The sequence below is a fragment of the Phascolarctos cinereus genome, unplaced genomic scaffold (assembly GCF_003287225.1).
Source record: "Phascolarctos cinereus isolate Bilbo 61053 unplaced genomic scaffold, phaCin_HiC Scaffold_2;HRSCAF=192, whole genome shotgun sequence".
Lineage (NCBI taxonomy): Eukaryota > Metazoa > Chordata > Mammalia > Diprotodontia > Phascolarctidae > Phascolarctos > Phascolarctos cinereus.
This window is the reverse complement of record NW_027555625.1, coordinates 297,043,456-297,064,450: the sequence shown is the minus strand read 5'-3', so window position 1 is coordinate 297,064,450 and position 20,995 is coordinate 297,043,456.

Sequence of the window (20,995 nt, the reverse complement as noted above, 5' to 3'; positions counted from 1 at the left end):
TTCAAATTTTCCAATGAAAAGCTAAATCCACACTCCTCTTTAAAAGCTTTTAAGCAAGTCAATAAGGTGAGCAAACCCATTTAGGGCTTATAAGTTGGCCTGATCAAGGTCAATTCAATTCAATTTAGCAAATATTTATTAGGTTACTTAGATACAATGCTCCAGAAATGGGGAGATGTTGATGATTTTTGTTATCCTTATTACTACTATGTGGCATTAAGTCATAGGCTAGGGGGAGATGTAGTTTGAATAAGACTCAAGCCTTTGCCCTAAGAGATCTTATAGTCAGGTAGGGGGATAAGATACATGCCTTTATTTATTTAGCAAGCTCTGATTAAGCACCTACTGTGTGAAGAGCACTCTGCTAGGGTAATGGGAGTAGGAGACACCAAATTCAGGTAAAACCCGATCTCTGACCTCAAGAAGCTCACAATGGGGGGGGGGGAGAAGAGAAGGATGAGACAGAAGCACAAGACAATTATAATGTACAATATTTCATTCCAAGTCTATTAGAGAGATGAAGACCAAATACAGAGAGAGGTCCTTGGGAAAGGTTACCCTATCTTTCTTATTCAGACAACTGACAAGTATCTATTAATCAATTACTATGTGCCAGACACATATATTGGATCTTTCTTTATAACAAAGAAAAACATTTAAACAAAGCCAAATGATACACCCAATGACTTGTATTGGAGTTTAGTGTCTTGTATACATAGGACTCTCAATGGGAATGCTTTTCTAAAAAGGTTCCAAGAGATGAGAGAAAACAAACACAGCCGCTTCCCATCATGGGGAGTTGGGGTAGGGGCAAGGACATCAGGACTTTACTTGTGGAACACTGCATATACAGTCAAACTCAATCTATAGAGTTGGTTAATTTTATTCAACTAGCACACTCTCTTCTTTACTTAGTTCTTTTTCTTTCTCTTTTACAAGGGATGGGCAAGGGAGGGAGAGGGATCTATTCAGAAAAGAGAGTAATGTAAAAAAAGCCAATAAAAATGTAAAAGTTTAAAATGGGGAAAAAAGAAAAGAAAGGTCTTACATATAACAACATATTCCTATCTGTACTCTTTGGGATAGCAAAAAAACAAAAACAAAAACAAAAACAAAAAAACACATATACAAAACAAAACCAAAAACAAAACTGGAAACAGAATGAGTGCCATTGATTGGAGAATGACTGAACAAATAGTAGTATAAAAGGTTATTATTGCATGTTAAGAAATTATGAATATGAAGAATTCAAAGAAACATGAGAAGACTTCTGTGAAGTAATGCAGAGTGAAGGAAGTTAAACCAAGAAAACATTCACACGCCTACAAAAATGTAAATGATAAATGAAAAGCAATTAAATTCTGATGAATTGTAATGAACGATCTTTTTCCTGGAAAACTAATAAGGAAACACACCTTCCTCTTGTCAGTAGAGAGGTAGGAGCTACCAATGAGAAATGTGGTATTTGTGGTCAGATGAGGTCATTTTGTCATTTGGCTTTGTTTAAATGTTTTGTTACAAAGAAGGGCTCAATATATGTGAGGAGGAGGGGAAGTAAGGAGAATTAAAGGGAAATAAATAATTAGTGCAAAAATCAAAGGCAACAATAAAACCATTTAAAAAAATAAAAACGTGTTGAATTTAATTTAATTTTGGCAGCCAGATGAAGTTGAGTAGCTGAATGCCCCTGTTGAGATTTAGGAACCACAGCTAGTTAGGATCCTACCTAGAAGACTTTCTTCCTTGGATCTGGACACAGTTGGCAACAAAGCATGGCAGCCAGACCTACAGAATTGTACCAGCAGCATCAGACCTACACGCCTGGACAGTCTTCAGATTCTTGTGGGCCTGTCAGGACAGAACGACAGGCCAATCTGACGGCCTCACGGACTTCACTACTATGATGGAAGGATGCCCAAGCAGTCCCCAGTTCGCAAAGAGATGCTGGATGTGATAGAGGAGCTGGGTAGTTTAGGGCGCACACATTGGTCCTGGAGTCAAGAGACCTGGATTTGAAGTTGAAGCACTGACTCTTCCTAGCTGGATTTTCCTAGACAAGTCACTTTCCTTTCAGAACTTCGGTTTCCTCATGTGTAAAATCGGGACCACCATACCAGTCCTACCTTTTTCATAGGATCATTGTGAAGAAACATTTAAAGAGCTACTTTTTTTTTTCATTATTGCTAGAGCACTCAGTAAACTTTGGATGGGTTGGGAATGTAAGTAATAAACGTGCGGGATTGGCAATAGTGATAATGTCAATGTTCCTCCAAAATTGCAGAGGAGGTGTTACAATAAGAAGCCAGCCATCTGAGCAACTGGCAGCTGAGCCCCCTGGCACTGCCTGGTTTCCTGCCAGGCTGGGCCTCAGTCATCCCCTCACCTGAGATAGTCAGCTCTCAACAGGCACCACATCCTCCCAGACACCATCCCATTCAATTCTGCAAACCCTTTTGAAATACTCACTTTGTGCCCAGCCCTGTAACAGGCACTAGTGTCTGAGGGTCCTTTCAATTCTAACATTCGTTAAATTGATTAGACTCTATTTCGGGCTCTAGTTCAAAGATTTGGAGTAGAAGGGAACCTTAGAGACTGTAGTCCAACTCACTTATTTTATAGCTGAGGAAACTGAGGCTCAGAGAGGTTTAGAAATTTTCTCCAGGTTACACAGTCAGTAGCAGAGGTAGGGGCCAAACACGGGTCTGAATAGTTACCACAGGGATAATTTCTGAAGACTAAAAGCAAAATCCTGCCCCCAACAATCAGTCTCTTTCTCTATCTCTCTCTCCTTCATCTATCTCTCCTCTACTTTTATCTCTTCCAGGCACCTCCCCTTCTCTATTTTGTGCCCCAGAAATAATATATTTAAAAAGGAACAGGTCTGAGCAAGGCACTGGCCATTCAGTTCCCCCCTTGATAACTTATGTCCCCCATCCCCACTTCCTAGCACAAGAAAGGTCACCTACTGCGACTGTGTGGGAGGCCAACTCCAGAGAAGGGGCTCAGTCTGCAGTCCCTCCCCTCCAAGAAGGACTTTGCCTCCTTTTTTCATAAAGCCCTCTCAGAAAAGTTCCACGACTTTTCTCAAACCATTGTCAGTAAGTTCTTCCTTCCATCTGCCCTAAGTCATTCCTGCTGTAGTCTTTCCTCCAGATCGGCCACGTTCTGTCCTTCCTGGCATGGGGGGAACAGCTGGCTAGCATCTGCTGTTCTCTATTAGTGAGTCCCTTCTCGGGGCTGAATAATCTCATTTCCTTTAACCTTTCCTTATAGGTCCCATTTTCCAACCCTTTCATCATGTTCATTGCTCTCCTCTGAACCCTCTCCAAGCTCCCTGCGTCCCTCGGAAGTGGCCCCATGATTTGCCACAGAATGCAAAGGATTGAGTGGGGGTGGGGGTTTGGGCCCCACGCCTCCCCTGGACCCAGGGCAGTCACCTGGGATGTAGGCTGCTTCGGACATTTGCTCCTGTCCAGAGCCACAAGTTTCTCTTCCTCCTCCCCAGATCTGCCTTTGGTTCTTGGGAATTTAGTTAGCATTTGCCACAGGGGAGGTAGAGGGGTGCAGTGGGAACACTGTTGGGCCTGGATCGAGACAACCTGGGTTTGCATCTTTGGGCTGAATCGCCACTGTCTGAGTACAGGCAAGTCACTTCTTCCCCTCAGTTTCTCCATCTCCAAGATAGAGGTCATAACCTTCCAGCCACTGATCTCAAAGGGATGTCGTGAAGAAAAAACACTTTGCAAACCGCGAACACTTGCAAAAAGGTGAGAGACAAAAAAAGTGGGAGATCTGGGCTTGAATACCAGATCTGAAATTTACTACCTGCATATGTGACCTTGGAAAAGTCCCTTCACCTCTCTGAGCCTCAGTTTCCTCATCTGTGAAAAAGAAGGATAATAAGCCTTTTACTCCCTGCCTCCAATAAGATTGCTCTGGGGAAAACTGTTGGTGAAACTGCAGTTACTCTGAAAATGGGAGCCATCGTCATTGCGGTATGAGCCACAGGAGATAGAGTCGATGGCACTGTCCAACACTGACCATGGCCTCTCCCCACTGACCTCAGCTCCACCCAGTCCTCCTGGTTTTTCCCAGAACAATGAGCCACACTTGGCACTCCCCTCCCCTGCCCACACCTCCCACTTTCCCTTTTCAACATCAGTCTGACTCCCTCTATTTCCTAAAGAGCACTGCTGTTATCCTCCGTATTATTTCTCATCCCTCTTCCTCTCCTAGGCTGCCCGCCGCCTTCCAAATTCTATCACCGGGAGGGAGGTTTTCTTCGCCTGCATCCATCATGCATTCAGCTGGCGTCAGGAGCTGTCAGGCTCCATTGCAGTCAGTCCAGGGGAATGACTCGGTTAGGAGAGCTGTGATCGTCTCCCTGTAGTTTTCTCTCTCAAAGCAGTGATGATGAATTGTTCACGGTGAGAGCCTTGGGAGGGCTGAGTCACTTTGTTCTGCCTGCCTGAACCGCCTCGTCTTTCCTCAAAGCTAGGATCAGTTTCATTAGCGTGGGGCTTTAGCCATCAGCCCTTCCATGTAGCCATAGAGATTCAGGAAACGGCCTGTAAAACTGGCCTTCTTCAATGCTGGACCTTTTCGCTGGGTGAAAGACTCAGAAATCTCCCTGACTCAAGGAAGCAGCTTCTAATTGTAAGTCATCAAATCTCCAAGGTGGAAAGGAATTCAGAGATCAACCCAGTGCACCCCATGTCCCAGCAGGAATAACTTCTGAGATATCTGTGATCAGTGATCGTAAGACCTCCTATTAAAGACCTCTAGTGATGGGGAACTCACTGACTCCCAAGACAGTTTATTCCTCTTAAGGATGGTTCCCATTGTTAGGAAATTCTCCTCATAGTATGCCTCTATGTAATTTCCATCCAGTGCTCTGCCTTCTGGGGTCAAATGGGACAAGTCTATTTCTGCATCTAAAAGACCGCCCTTCCAATCCTTAAAGATAACTATGGTGTGCCTACTAAGTCATCTCGTCTCCAGGCTAAAAATACCAATCCTTATGTGGCTTCATTTCAAATCTCCTTACTATCTTGGTCACTATCCTGTGGACATGCTACAGCCTGTCAATATCTCTCCTAAAACATGATGCCCAGAGTTGAACACAATATTCTGCGTGTGATCTAATAAGAGCAAAGTACTGAATTCAAATCTTGCTTCAGATGATGTGACTCTGGGTAAGTCATTTAACCTTTTTGAGCCTCAGTCTCCTCATCTATAAAATGAGGGGATTGGACCCAGTGGTCTCTAAGGTACCTTCCAGCTTTAAACCTATGACCTCCCTCATTTGGGACATTACTTTAAAAAAAAAAGTTACCTAAAAATCATGATTGACTGGTTGACTCATACTGAATTTGCAGTCCTGAGTCACCTTCACATGTATTGTTCTCTAGCCATACTAACTCCAACCTGTATTTGTGTTTTTGGAACCCAAGAGCAAGATTTTTACATTTATTGCTACAGGGGAAAACATTCACTACTTGCTAGCGAATTCCATCATTTGACCTCTCCCTGTCATATTCCAGAGATGCCTTAGTTGAGTTTCTCATCAGGATAAACTGTAACATGAAAGCAAACAAACAACCCTTGCATTTATGATTCTCCTTATCCAAGATTTGCTCCTGACTTCTCAAATGCAACAAATGCATATTAAGTGCTGACCTGCACAAAATGCCATGTATTTTATCAGTAAAATACCTCCATTTTCGAGGACTACTGTACTGCATTGGAAGATTGCTTAGACATTAGTTCAGACCTCTGCCTTGGGGTTGCAGGGTGTCTACCTCTCCTGTCCTTAAAAATAACTAGGGAAGGAGAGTCCATAGCTTTCTCCCTAGCACGTACTTGTAAAATTGTTTTTATTTGAAGGAAGCAGTGTGTTTTAATGGGGGGGGGGGGAAATTGGATTGGGAGGTACCCAGATTTAATCTCACCACCTCCCTGTGTGATTTTGCACAAATTTACCACCTCGCTTTCTCCATTTATAAAACGAGTCAGACTAAGACGGTCCCTGTGCCCTCTCTGAATCTCAGTGTCCTCACCTATAAAATGAAGGGGTTTGACTAGAAACTTTTAAAGGTCCCTTTTCAATCTAACATTCTAGGTTCTAAGTTTTGTTTCAGTGCTAACATTCTATGTTTTATGTTCTGACCATCTAGGTTCCAAGAATTCCTTCTGGCTTTACCCATTTTGTTATTCTATAGATTATACTCAGCTAAGAATCAGAAATCACTTTGTTGAGTCCTTTCTGTAGCCCTGAAAATTGGAATTTTTCCTTCTAGAGTTAAGTCCATTTTAAAGGGTTAATCTCTGGAATGAAGTCTTTGAAACAAGGACTGTCCCCCCACCCCTCCTTCCCGCTGCCTCTGCTCAAATGTTTTGGCCCCCAAGGAGCCTAAAACTTCGTGAATGTGTGGGAAGGAGTTGAATCTGATGAGGCAAAGAAAGTATCATACATGAGCAGCGGCTTTTATATCCCTGTATCTACACTATCTATAGATATGTAATATGCACCTTTTAATTAGTTTGGGGAGAGGAACTTGGAAAGAATCCTAGCGACTGGAGAGATTTTTTATTAAATGCAAGATTCTAATTACCTCACTGAAAGTATATGAAAACTGCTCTTTAAATAAACTTATCCAAGAGACCAAGTTACAAGATATTTATTTTTCTAGCAATTATTTTTTAACGTTCAGAAAATTGCACTTAGAATATGAAAACTATGTTTTGAATTCATTTATCCATCCCAGTTACTAAGAAAATTGAAAGTCAAATTCTCCAGTAAAGCAAATGTCCAGAGTGAAACCTAATTTAGGGACCTTTAGTCAATTAGGAGGACAAGAAGATCAAAGGGATCAAAGAAGACATTCCCCTCTGTGCATTCACTCACATGTTGGCCATTCCTGCTCTGTCCTAGGGTTTTGTCTTCTTCCTGATCTGGTGGCCCCTTGCTCACCAAACACCTTTAACTCGAATAGGAACAAATTTAGAGCAGTCCACAGCACCTCAGAAATCAGTCCAAATCCTCCTCCTTCCTCTACCCACTTAGCGGATTAATAACATGAGGCCCAGAGAGAAGGGCTCGAACAAGGTTAGACAGGTAACAAGTAGCAGAACCAGGATTTGAACCCAGCCTTACAAGTCCCATCGCTTCCCATAAGATGAGCCAGATCTCAAGACACTTACCTTCTGCAGACCCCCAAGAGGAAGGTGAAAAGCTCAGCATCAGATGAAGCTGGGAAAAGCTGCCCCAGAAACCTGTGGAGGATTGCACAGGGGCATAGCTTGTCTGTCTGCAGACAGGTGCACCGATCCCATCCCTGCTCCCAGTCACTACCTGCTCTTTACTGGACGTTATTACGAGTGGATGCAATTTCGAGGGCACCTGCACACAATAAAAGCCCTTACATGTGTGAGGCCTTAAGGAAATTAACGGTCCCTCCCTAGGGATTCATTTTTTGTTAAGATGTTTATTACAGATGAAGTGGTCCTGGGGTAAAACATTAACAAGTTGTAGAGTGATAAAAGGATTTTTATCCTTTCTCAGTGACATAAATAGGAAGAACCCTTTAACGAAATCTATAAAATTCCTTCTTCCTAATGAATTTTCTTAACTCTTTATTAATGGAATCGATTGTTCCTAGCCGATGTGCATTTATAGTGACTGGGACGGAGAGCCAAATGAACAGAGGCTGGTGGTAGGAAAGGTGGGGAAACTGAGCCCCACCAAGTAGACTTTAGATCACAAGATTTTAAAGCTGAGGGCCTTGAAAATCACATGATCCAGACTCACCCCCCCATCTTACAGATGAAGAAATTGAGGCCCAGATAAGAGAAGTGACTTATCCAAGGTCATATGGTGACAGGACCAGAATTCTAACCTGGGGCTTCAGGCCCTAAATTTTCTCTTCCTCTCAATGAAACCAAGTCTCAGAAAAGGGAAGTGACTTGCTCAAAGTCACACAGCTGACAAGTAGCCGAACAGGATTCAAACCCAAGTCTCCCAACTTGCCCTGCTCTTTCCTCTGGACCACATGGTCTCATTGGCCAGGGATTAAACTCAGCCAAGATCATCCCAGTGTGATCAGGAGGGTTGGCACTCTTGATCATACCAAGATGATCTTGGCTGGATTTAATTCCTGTCCCAATGAAGAATCAAACCAGCTCTTCAGCCTTGATGTAACAGCTATTTTTAGTCTTTGATTAAATTCTTTCACTTTCAATTTTCCATGGATGCCAATGATATAATATGTTCCGGCAAAAGGCAGATGCTTTTTGCCCCTTCTGAGATTAGAAAGGCCGGTTCTTTTTAACCCACTGTTCTCCATGCTGGCCTGCACCCCATTATTTGAGATGAAAGTCCAGAATGTTAGTACTGAGCAAAAGATGGCTAAATCTAATTGAATTATAGGAATGCAGTTAAAAGTCTGCTACGGAAAGGCCATATTCACTTTCAAGATTAGTTACTTCAAGAGTTAATGGGCTATTTAAACAATCTAGGCCAAGAGCCGAACACAGGTGGGCTGTGTTAATAACTTTATTTAAACCCCCCCTTTTTTTCCCCTTTGAGGAGCACAAGCCATCCATTAATGCATTCATTAGGGTTTATGGCATGGCTCTGGTTTTCTCCTAATGACACTATCCAGACCTGAGCTGGCTCGGCTAATTGAGGCCAGCTGGCCTGGCCACTCAGGCCCTCCCCCGCCTCACCTCTTCCACCCTTCCCCTGGTTGGGTCCTTACTCTTACAGACCAGAGATTGCTCTAGTGATGGGTTCTGCCGGGCTGCTGGTGTTCGAGCTCTCAGTTGCATGTGATTATTATCATTAATAACATTCATTTCCATCAGCAATGTTATTGATATTTATAGTGTTAATAATTAATTATATTGATTAAATAACAACTTTGTGTTTTTCTTGTACCCTGAAGTTCACAAAGCACTTTCTTCACAGTATCTTGTAAAATTAATAATGCCAAGATTAGAATCTGTATTTATCAGATGAGAAAAACTGATGTGCAGAGAGAAGGATTCGCCAATAGTCACAGCTAAGAGCCGACTACATCTCTCAATTCCAAGTCTCTTGCAGCTACACCAAGCTCCTCCCTCAACCTCATGAAGGGGAGGATGCTGGGGAGGGGCTAGGAGTGCAGGGGTGAGGGGAGAGGGTTAAGAAATCTTTGCCTCAGATCCCAGCCAGCCTTGTCCATCTCTCCCCGGGAGGCAGGGTCAGCTGGGCCCAGCACTAGGAAAAGGGAGGGGCAGGTGCTGAGGAAACAGAAAGCAAGAAGTGGCAGTCACACTTCCCACTGGGCTATGTTGCCGTAAGCCCAGATCCTGACAGAGGTCATGATCCCCCAGCTCTGTTAAAGGTGTCTGAACCAACTTCCTGGGTTCTGCAGGGCCCTGGCCTTGTGTGGAGCCAGGCCAGGCTTAGGTTGAAGGCAGAATGACTCTGTTATGTGGGGGGGGGGGGAGGTGTCAAGATTCCAGCAGATGACAAGGCTTTTTCCCTGTGTTAAAGCATTAGTGAGGTCAACAAGTATTTACTGGAGGCAGTTAGGTGACACAGGGGATAGAGCACTGGACTTAGAGTCAGGAAGATATGAGTTCTAATCCAGCCTCAGATAATGTCCTAGCTGTGTGACCTTGGACAAGTCATTTAACTTTTGTCTGCCTCAGTTTTCTCAACCGTAAAATGAACAACTCTAAAAAGGTAGTACCTACCTCCCAAGGTTGTTTTGAGGATCACATGAGAATATTTGTAAAGCACTTAGGATAGTGCATACAGTAAGTGCTTAATAAATTGCTTATTCCCTTCCCCTTATTCCCTACTGCCCTGGAAGCCTCTAGCACTTTAAGCACTGCTGTAGAATTTAGAATTTCCTTCCTTAAGGGAATTTTAGGATCAGCTGGTCCAACTGCCTTATCTTACAGAGGATTTCCTAAGGCCATACAGGTAGGAAGTACCAGAATATGGATTTGAACTCATATCCTCAGATTCTAACACAACATTCTATCCATTATACTATATTTTCTGCTCAGCAACCCTGTGAGGTAGACAGCTCATGCATTATTATCTCTGCCTCAGTGATGGGTGATTTGAGAGCCAGACAGAGGAAGTGACCTACCTGTCCTCATAGAGTAGGTTTCCTGACTCCTAGCCTAGCAGCCTTGCCCTGCTGCCTCTCAGAGTATTAGTACCCATTTATATAGGGCTTTATGGTCTGTGAAGTACCTTCCTCACAACTACACTGTGTGCTAGAGTGCCAGAATCATTATGCCCATTTTGCAAACAAGGAAACTGAGGCTAAGAAATGAGGGAAAAGATGTACTTGCCCGTGGCCACTTTGCTAGGGAACATGGGAACTGCATTTCTTTGGCTTGAGGCATCATAGAATCTCAGAGCTGGAAAGGAATTTAAAAGCGACTGAGTCCCACTCTCCACCTGAGGCAGGAATACCCTCTACTACGTCCTTCAATGGGTTGTCAGGAGATAGTATCAACCAGGAAGGTGGTGGCTAGTGCTGCATCTTCGGTATCGGTCTCTTCGACATGTTTGTCAATGACTTGGGTAAAGACGTAGGAGTCACACTCATCAAAATTTTAGCTGACATGGGGCTAGGGGGAGTAACTAACACCGGACCGCAGAACAGGGGTCCCAAGAGGTCTTGCTTGGCTCATGGGAAATGCCAAGAAGATAAAATTCAATAGGGACAAATGTAAAATCACGAACTGGTTCAAAAATTCAACTACACAAGTGTAAGACAGAGATGATGTGGTATTGTGTTCTTGTGAAAAGGACCTGTGTGTCTCAGTGGACCACAAACTCAGTATCAATCAACAACGTGGCACAGCAGCCCTAAAAACCCTTTGAGATCTTAAACTGCATCATTAAAAACATAGTGATTATTTACTCCCACTGCCCTCTGCCCTGGTCAGACCACACCTAGAGCACCATATCTTGTTCTAGATGTCCTGTTTTTTAGAGGATCATTGAAAAACCAGAGCAGGTGCTAGGGCACCTAGGACAGCTAGGTGGCACAGTGGATAGAACACTTGGGCCTGGAATCAAGAAGACCCGAGTTCAAATCCAGCCTCAGACACTTACTAGTTGTGTGACCCTGGGCAAGTCACTTAACCCTGTTTGCCTCAATTTCCTCATCTATAAAAGGAGCTGGAGAAGGAAATGGCAAACCACTCCTGTATCTTTGCCAAGAAAACCACAAATGGGATCACAAAGAGTCAGACACAACTGAAATGATTGGACAACAACAAATCCACAGGCAAATAGTCAAGGCATGAGAGGTGTGGAGAGCATACCCAGGATTTCTTGAAGGAATTGTGGAGAGATTGCTCGCAGAAGAAAAGACCAAGGGGAAACATGATGGCTGTCATCAGGTACTTGAAGGGCTTTCCAGTTTAAGAGTCATGAGTGCTATTGGACATCCTTAGTGTGTAGGGAGACAAATAGCCTAAGTGACACACTGATACCTGGAAGACATTGAAAGAAGATGAAGCCCCCCCCATCCCACAGCATTGGGCAGTAATAGCAAATATTTATCAAGCTCCTACTAAAACCACACATAAGGCCCTGTGCTTAGCAATGAGGATACAAAGACAAAAACACAGCCCTCCACGCTTTCAAGGAGTCCCATTCTCCACAGGTCTTCCATGGGGACTGGGGTTTTTCTTTTTCTTTTTTAATCATAGAAAATCAAACAGTAACATTTTAATAGATTTTTATTGATACTTCTTATTTCTACATTGCCTTGTATCTTTCTCCCAACCTGTTCACAGAGATTTATTCCTTATAACAAAGAAAAGCGAAGAGGGCGAAAAATCAGAAAAACCAATCAACTAACTGGAAAAAATGGGATGTGATGTGCAATGTTGCACTCCCATGGAGCCGGACCTCTGCAAAGGAGGGAAGGCAAGTTTCTCTTTTTTGAGACCAAGCTGGTCCTTTTTACTATTTCAACATGCGGTTTTTGCTTGTTTTGTGGTTAATGGTGGTTCTTTCCATTTTTGTTCTAGTCTAGGGAGGGGGGAATCTTCAGCCTCAAGGCCATGTGTTTGGCACTTTGACTGGGCTTCCTTTGAGGACCTAGAGGGCCACATGTGGCCTCGAGGCTAAAGGTTCCCCACCCCATTCTAGTCATTGTGAAATAACTAGGTGGCATAATGGATAGAGTGCCATACCTGGAGCCAGAAAGATCTGAGTTCAGATTCAGCCTCAGACACTTACTAGCTATGTGACCCTGGGTAAGTCACTCATCCTCCGTCTGCCTCAGTTTCCATAACAGTAAAATGGGGGTCATACTAGTACTTACCTCCCAGGGTTGCTGTGAAGATCACAGGAGGTAAAATCTGTAAAAGCACTTTGAATGATGCCTGGCACTGAAGTAGACGCTTAATGAACGCTTAATTGTCTATCTCATTTTCTTGTCTCTGCTCACTTCACTATTTATTAGTTCATATAAGTCTTTCCATGTTTCTCTGTATTTTTATGTTTACAGTTTCTTACAGCACAACAATACTTTGCTGCAATCATGTTATCACCATTTATTTAGCTATTCCCAAATCAACAGGCATCGACTTTGTTTCCAATCCTTTGGCTATTACAAGAAGTGCTGCTATAAATATTTTAGCATAAATGGAACTTCTCCTTTTTTTGTCAATGACTCCCTTGGGCTATATGCCTGGCAGTGGAATTGCTGGGTCAATGGGTCTTAGTTTTTAGCATTTTAGTCACTTCATTTGCATAATTCCAAATTGCTTTCCCAAATGGAACCAATTCACAGCTTCACCAACAATGCATCAGTGTGCCTGTTTTTCTACAACCCCCTTCTTCCCAATATCTTCCATTCCCGTCTTTTGATATCTTTGCCAATTTGCTAGATATGAGATGAAACCTATGGAGAATTTTAAATAGAAGCAACTCACATTTCTGTCATATTGCAAGTTTTACAAGACCCTCTCCATACAATAACCCTGTAAGGTTTGTAGTATACGTACTACATCCCCATTTTACAGATGAGGAAATTAAGGTACCAATGTCACACAGTGAGTAAGTTTCAGAGCTGTGATTCAAATCTAGCTCCAGTACCTCTCTATGGAAAGAAAAAGGCAGCAGTTATGCAAGAAAACAAGTCTTCATTAGAGGATGGGCTAACCATAATGAAGAAATTGAAGATTCATCAAAGTCTGACCTGGGTAGAGGGCAAAACTAGACTGATGGCTAAAAAAAGGCAAATAAACAGATAGATAGACAGACAGATAAGCAAACAAATAAGTAAGCAAAAAGATGAACAAATAATTATGTACATGTGTGTCTATATATATATATATATATATAAGCATATATGCATACACGTGTGTGAATTAGAATGTTATTGTGCCATAAGAAATGACAAATATGAAGAATTCAGAAAAACATGAAAAAAACCTTTAATGAACTGATACAGAGCAAAGAAAGCAGACCTAGGAAAACAACATACATAATGACTATAATAAAGTAAATGAGAATACTAAAAATCATTTCAGATTAAGTGTAATAACAAATCTTAATCCAGGGGAATGAACGAATGAAAAACACTTTACTACTACTACTACTAATAATAATTAGCATTTATATAGCACTTTAAAGTTTACAAATCTCTTTGCAAATATCTCATTTGTCACTCACAACAGCCTTGCAAGGTGGTATGCTATCATCTTCCTTTTATGGATGAGGAAACTGAGACAGGCAGGTTAAATGACTTACCAGGGACACATAGTAAGTGTTTAAATCAGGATTTGAACTCAGATCTTCTTGACTTCAGGTATAATGTTCTATGCACTGCAACACCTAGCTGCCTAACAATAATATCTACCATTTATATAGCACTTTAAGGTTTGAAAAATGCTTTACAAATATCATCTTATGTGATGCTTATGATGGCCCCCTGGGTAGGTGGTATTAGTATCCTTATTTTATAGATGAAGAAACTGAGGCAGGCAGATTTGTCCAGGGTCACGCTACTAGTAAATGTCTGAGGCTGGATTCAAACTCGGGTCTTCCTGACTCCAAGTCTAGCATTCTGTCCTCTGTGCCACCTAGCTAACTAAAGGATATTCATAAAGCACCTACTATGTGTCAAGTACTATGTTAAATATTGGCGATAAAATACAGAGAAATACAATCTCTGTCTTCAACTTTAATAGGGGAAGAAAACATGTGCAGGAGAATGGTGGTAAGGGGAAGGAATTTCGGTCTGGGAAGTCACGAAGATGGTGTGTGAAGACAGTCCTTAAAGCAAAAAGTGGAAGGTGTAGGAGGGGGTGATGGGGTGGGGTGGGGAATAGGGGAAAGGAAAGTCATGCACATAGGGGCAGAACAGAAAATGTACTGGATTAGAGAGAATAATAGTAGGAGGCAGCAGGGCAGAAAAAGAAATGATGAAACCCATTTCTCTTCTCATAGCAGAGAGGTGGAGGGCTATAGGTGCAGAATGTTGCATATGCTTTCTCGACTTAGGTCTGTTGGTTTTGCGCAACTATTTGTTTTTGTCACAAGGGAGAGTTCATTGTGTGGGGGGGTGGGGAGTGGGGATGAGTATAGAATAAGAAACAAACAGTATCAATAAAATGTTTTTAAAATAAAATCTTAAATGTCAAATACCATTATCTTCATCAACACCTAATGGAGCTGCAGTCTCGATTCCTCACCCATAAAGTGAGCAGAATAATAGCACTTATGTCATAGGGTAGTGGTGAGAATTCACTGAGATGCACACCTTACATCACTATATAAATGCGAGTTACTATTTTTATTCCCTGGGTTGGTTGCTGTTTCTGAAGTCAATCCTGATATCCTGTCTATATCCTGTTTGTACGTAGTTGCTCACATATCTTCGCCATTAGACTTTGACAGTCCCTTCAGAGCCAGGACTGTCTTTTGCCTTGTTTTTTTTTTTGGGGGGGGGTGTTCGTTTTTTGGTATCCCTAGCACTTAGAACAGTGACCAGCACATGGTAGGTGTTTAATAAATGCCTAACTATTCTTCTGACTCTTTTGATTTTGGTCTTTGCCTTTCTGAATGAGGTTATTCAATTCTACAGAGTTTGGTTTTCTCAGTCTCTCTCTTTTTTGGCTAGGGATTAAGTGATTTGCCCAGGGTCACACGGCTATGTGTCTGAGGCCTGAGGTCCTCCTGAATCCAGGGCTGGTGCTCTATCCACTGTGCCACGTAGCCGCCCCCATTTTCTTTCTTAATGTGTATCAGTAAAGCTGCAATCGCTGTAAGACAACATTAGACCTGGATAGCTGGGGCTATGATAAAATATTCTCTGTTTTATACATTCCTTTTCTATAGGTATTATTTGACTATTTGTAGAAATCAGCAGCCAGAGGGCTGAAGGGCTAACTATACCATCCCCAGACTCAACGAACTCCAGTGGAAACAAGCATTTATTATTAAGAGCTTACAATGTGCCAGGCACTGAGCTGAGTGCAGGGGATACAAATAAAAGCAAAAAGAAAGCCAGTCCCTGCTCTCAGGGAGCTTATAGTCTAATGGGGGGGGCGCTACAAAATTAAACAGATCCAAATAACAACAAAATAGCACTGAAAAAGGGAGGAAGAGGTAGGTGGGAGGGGAAGGAACCTAGCTCAAGGACATGATTTTTAAGTCTGAGAAGTCAGGGGCATGACCCGGAAGAGAAAGAAGACTGGACATCTAGGCCCCTCCACATAATGGAGGACCAAGGTCAGGAGGAACTCACCAAGGGAGAATGGGGGCAGGCCTGGTGGAGGGATGTCCAAAGAGAAGGCCACAGACGTGGCTGGATGCTCCTGGCTGAGAAAGCTCTAGGCACTGGGACAGTTTCAGGATGATTCCGAAGGAGAAGCGTGGTTTTGAATTATTTTGGGTCACACGATGAATAGCACTTCCCTATTCCTCTAGGATCAAATGTAAACTCTGCTTCCTTAACAACTTGTTCCCAACCTACTTTTCTGAACTTATTACACAATTCTCCCCTTCACAAACTCAATGGTCCAGGCAAATGGACCTTCTTACTCTTCCTCAGCCATGGTGCCTGATTTCCTGTGGACTCACTTCTCTTCTGCCTCTTAGAATCCCTAGTTTTCTTCAAGATTATTTTAAGTTCCACCTTTTATATGAGGCCTTTCCCACCCTACTAGATGCTGATACCCTTCCCCCCACTCCAAGGCTTTTTAATTTATTTTTATTTTATTTTCATTTTGTTGTCGTTGAGCCAATACAGTCACTTCCAACTCTTTTGACCCCATTTGGGGTTTTCTTGGCAAAAATACTGTAGTGGTTTGCCATTTCCTTCTCCAGCTCATTTTACAGATGAGGAAACTGAGGCAAACAGGGTTGAGTGACTTGCCCAGGGTCATATAGCTAGTAAGTAGTAAGCGTCTGAGGCTGGATTTGAACTCAGGTCTTCCTGACTCCAGACCCAACACCCTATCCACTGTGCCACCTAGCTGCTCTTATTTTATACGCACTAACATATGTGCACGCTCTCTTACCTTAGAGAATGTAAATTCCTTGAGGGTAACAACTGTTTCAAGTGTGTCTTTGCATCTCCAGTGCATGGCATATAATAGCTGCTAAATAAATGCTTGTTGATCTGTTGATGAAAATCATTCTCATTGCTTTACAGACTTTTCTTGTAGATATAATTCCACGCACCTTGAGTTATAAGCAGAGGACCAATACTGGTCAAATATAGAACCATGACATAGAAGAACTTGAACAGACCTCGAATCATCTATTACTCTTTACATATTTGGAACCTGAGGCTCAGAGACGACTCATTCCATAAAATCTTTATCTGAATGTTTCTGTGTGTATGTATACGTATGCATATATGTGTGTACATGGAAACATTTATGCATGTCTTTGGATATATATCACATTATAACAGTGTGTCTGTGTATACATGGACACCTATATGAAACATAATATTTCATATTTCTGTAGTATTTTGAGTTTTACAAAGTGCTCTCCTCATAACATTCCTAAGATGTAATACAAACCACATTGGAATACCCCTCTGCTGGCCTCATCCTTCCCAGGTGACCTTGGGCCAGTCATCCAATAATTCTTGGCCTCAGTTTCCTCACCCATAAAATGAAAAGGTGACTCTAAATCTTACGATCCTTTGAGGCAGGTTATACAAATATTGGTATTCCCATTTTATAGATGAAGAAAATGAGGCACAAAGAGTTAAGGTGACTTGCCCACGTTCATGCATCTAGTAAGTGGCAGGATTGGACCTAAATCCAGGTGTCTTTACTCCAAGGAAAATGCTTCCTTTTTTTTTCTTTTTTTTAAGGCAGTTGGGGTTAAGTGACTTGCCCAGGGTCACACAGCTAGGAAGTGTCTAGTGTTTGGTCTGAGACCCGATTTGAACTCAGGTACTCCTGACTTCAGGGCCCGTGCTCTATCTACTGCACCACTTAGCTGCCCCAAAGGGAAAATACTCTCTTTAAAAAAAAAACCTACTTAATGCTTCCTTTCATCAAGCTTCTATAGCTGAAAAGCACACTAAGACTTTTGGGAAAACCTATGTAGTAGTCATACATTTGTGTATCTATGTACCTTATATGTAAATATTTAATATCTACTTCAAGGATCCACTTTAGAAGGGAAGGGAATAAGCATTTATATAGCACCTACTGTGTGCCAGGTGTTGTGCTAAGTACTTTACGAATATTGTCTCATTTGATCCTCACAGCAGCTTTTCAGGGTGGGTATTGTTATTATCCCCATTTTAGAATAGAGGAAACTAAGTTCAACAGAGGTTAAATGATTTGCTCAGGGTCATTCATTCATTCATTCATTTGATAAACACTTATTAGGCACCTACTATATGCCAGACACCATGCTAAGTGCTGAGGATACAAAAAGAGGCAAAAGACAGTCCTTGCCCTCAAGGAGCTTACAATCTAATAGGGGAGACAACATGCAAATTAATCTATATAAAGCAAGCCCTATAGAGGCTATATAGGAAATACTTAAAAGAGGAAAAGCGCTAGAATTAAGAGGGGTTAAAGAAGACATCCTATAGAAGATGAGGTTTTAGTTAGGAAGCCAGAGAGGTCTATAGCTATATGGATGGATGTATATAGAGATATTTATATCTTTATAGAAGGATAGATGTCTTTATCTCTAAATAGAATTATTCTAATTATATATGTGCATATACATACACATATATGTGTGTGCATTATATGTAGATATATTACACATGTGTGTATATATACATATCTATTTAAGTACATATACATGTGTGTGTATGCATATATGCATATATGTGAGAGTAGCTGGAAGAAGGGGAAGGCAGCAGCTGCTGGGGAACTAGGAAAGGCCTCCTTCAAGGTGGGAACAGAGTTGAACTTCAAAGAAAGTAGGGAAAACTAAGAGTTGGAGGTAATGAGGGAAAGCATGCCAGGCTTGGGGAATCAGCCTGGGCAAAGGTATGGAGACGGGAAATGGGAGATGAAGAGTGGTGTTTGAGGAATACCAAGCAGATCGGTGGAGTTGGGCTGTGCAGTTCATGGAAGGGAATCATTGTTAAGAAGATTAGAGAGGTAGAAAGAGGCTGGGTTAGGATGAGTTTGGTATAACAAACAGAGCTTTACATTTGGTCCTGTAGGAAATAAAGAGCTGCTAGAATAGATGAGTAACATAGTCAGACCCGAGCTTCAGTAAAATCACTTTAGTAGCTGAAGGCAGAATGGATTGGAATGGGGAGAAACTTGAGACTGGCAGGGTAGGCCGCACAGGAGATGGAGTTCTAGAAGTCACAAAGCCCGAGTTTAAATCCTTCCTAAAACACCAGCAAGATGTGGGGGGTGTGTGTGTGTGTGTGTGTGTGTGTGTGTGTGTGTGTGTGTGTGGCCCTGGGTAAGTCACTTAATCTCTTCTCTCTTCATCTGTAAAGTGGAGATAATGATCTTCACCTGAGATGAGATGAGATACTTTGCACAGCTTGGAACTCTTAGACAAATGTCAGTTACGATTATGTTTGATTTGGTGGGTTCTCCCTCCATGGATGTGGATCTTACACCTTTTAGGGCTCCTAGGGTTGAAAAATGCATCAGCCTGTGGCCAAGCTGGGGATAAATATCAGCATACTCAGCCAGTCTTTGGACAACAAATAGTTCATGGCCAGGCTAGCCCATGAAGCCTTTCAGCCTTAGCTGGATCTACCCGACCTTGTGCTCCACAGGCAAAACCTTCAAGAACCCAGGCCTCATGAGCAGATGCAGGAGTTCAGTGGAGGCTATCTGGATTACTCCTCTGTAGAGGATCATATATAAGGTGGGAGAAAGGAACGGGGATAAGGACCAGACCTGTGATTTCACTGGTATAGGAAGCTCCTACACAAGGACACTTCCTCTACCATGCAGGCTGACACCTCTTCATCTCCTAGTCTTGGATGGATACTCAGAGCCACACAGCCAGCATGTGTCAGAGGCAGGACTTGAACCCAGGTCTTCCTGGTTCCAAGGTCAGCTCTCTATCCACTACAGCATTTCTACTGAGGTAGAAATGGGGTCCACTAAACTTTATATAAGGATCTCTGCAGGTCATATAAATTTAAAATTACATAAAATTTAAAATTTGATTTATAACATTCTATATATAATATAGAATAATTATATAGTATATTATTAATAACTAATGATATTATATAAATAATGTATTAATAATAATATTAATTAATTAATGTGATAATTATAAAGGGCTGAGCATAGAGCTTGCCACATAGTGTTATATTTTACTGCATTTTTGTTTATTTTGTTGAATATTTCCCAACTGCATTTTAACCTGCTCAGGGTTGTACCCAATAGTGTCACGGCTACACATGGACTGCAGTCAGCATGTTTGACACCTCTTGGTCTATACCATGCTTACATGTAAACCTCCATAATTGGATGGTCTAGAGTCTGGAAGACCTGAGTTCAAAGCCAGCCTCTGACACTTACTATCTGTATTCAAATCCAACTGCTGACACTTACTCGTTGTGTGATGCTGGGCAAGTCAATGTCTGCCTCAGCTTCCCTCTCTGGAAAAATGGGGATAATAATAATACCCACCTCTCAGGGTAGTTGCGAGGATCAAAGGAGTTAATAATTGTAAAGTACTGAGTACAGAGCTTGGCCCATAGTAAGTGCTGTGTAAATTTTAGTTGTTATTATGAAACGCGTCTGGGTGTATACACAGTAAGAGCTTTATACAGGCTCATAGGACAGGGCTAGATGGGATCTTAGATACCATTCATCTATTTCCCTCCTCTTTCTGGGTGGGGGAACTAGAGTTCATAGAGTTTAGTGACCTGCCTAAGAGCTGGAATTTGATCCCAGGTTTTCAGACTCCAAGTGCACTGCTTTCTGCCTTATTTGAATCTTCTCAAGCATTCACGTTGGTGACAAGGTGAGACTCCAAAGCTCTGTGTAATACCACTTGAAAAAAATCACTTTAACTTGGAAAGATGTTCAGTGTAGGTGTTATCAGAAGACTACCAAAAAAAATGTCAAAAAACCTGTGGTCCCAGTGGAGCATTTTACTGTACAATCAACGTTCCATCAGGAAGTAGCTGGTAGAACTGATGTGTTATAACAGTAACAATAATAATGGTAATAATAATTAATAATAGCAACATTTACATAGCACTTTCAGGTCTGTAAGTGCTTGATATATATTATCTCACTCCATCTTCACAACAACCCTGAGAGGCAGGTACTACTGGTGCCCTCCTTTTACAGATAAGGAAAATGAGAATGATTCAGATGAAATGATTTATCCAGGGTCACACAGCAAGGAAATGTCTAAGCCAGGAATCAAATCAGATTTTCTTGACTTCAGGTCCAATACTCCTGTCTTATCTATCTCGTAATTTAAGGTCTGCAAAGCTTTTTACCCATATTATTCCATTTGCTCCTTACAATGACCTTGTGA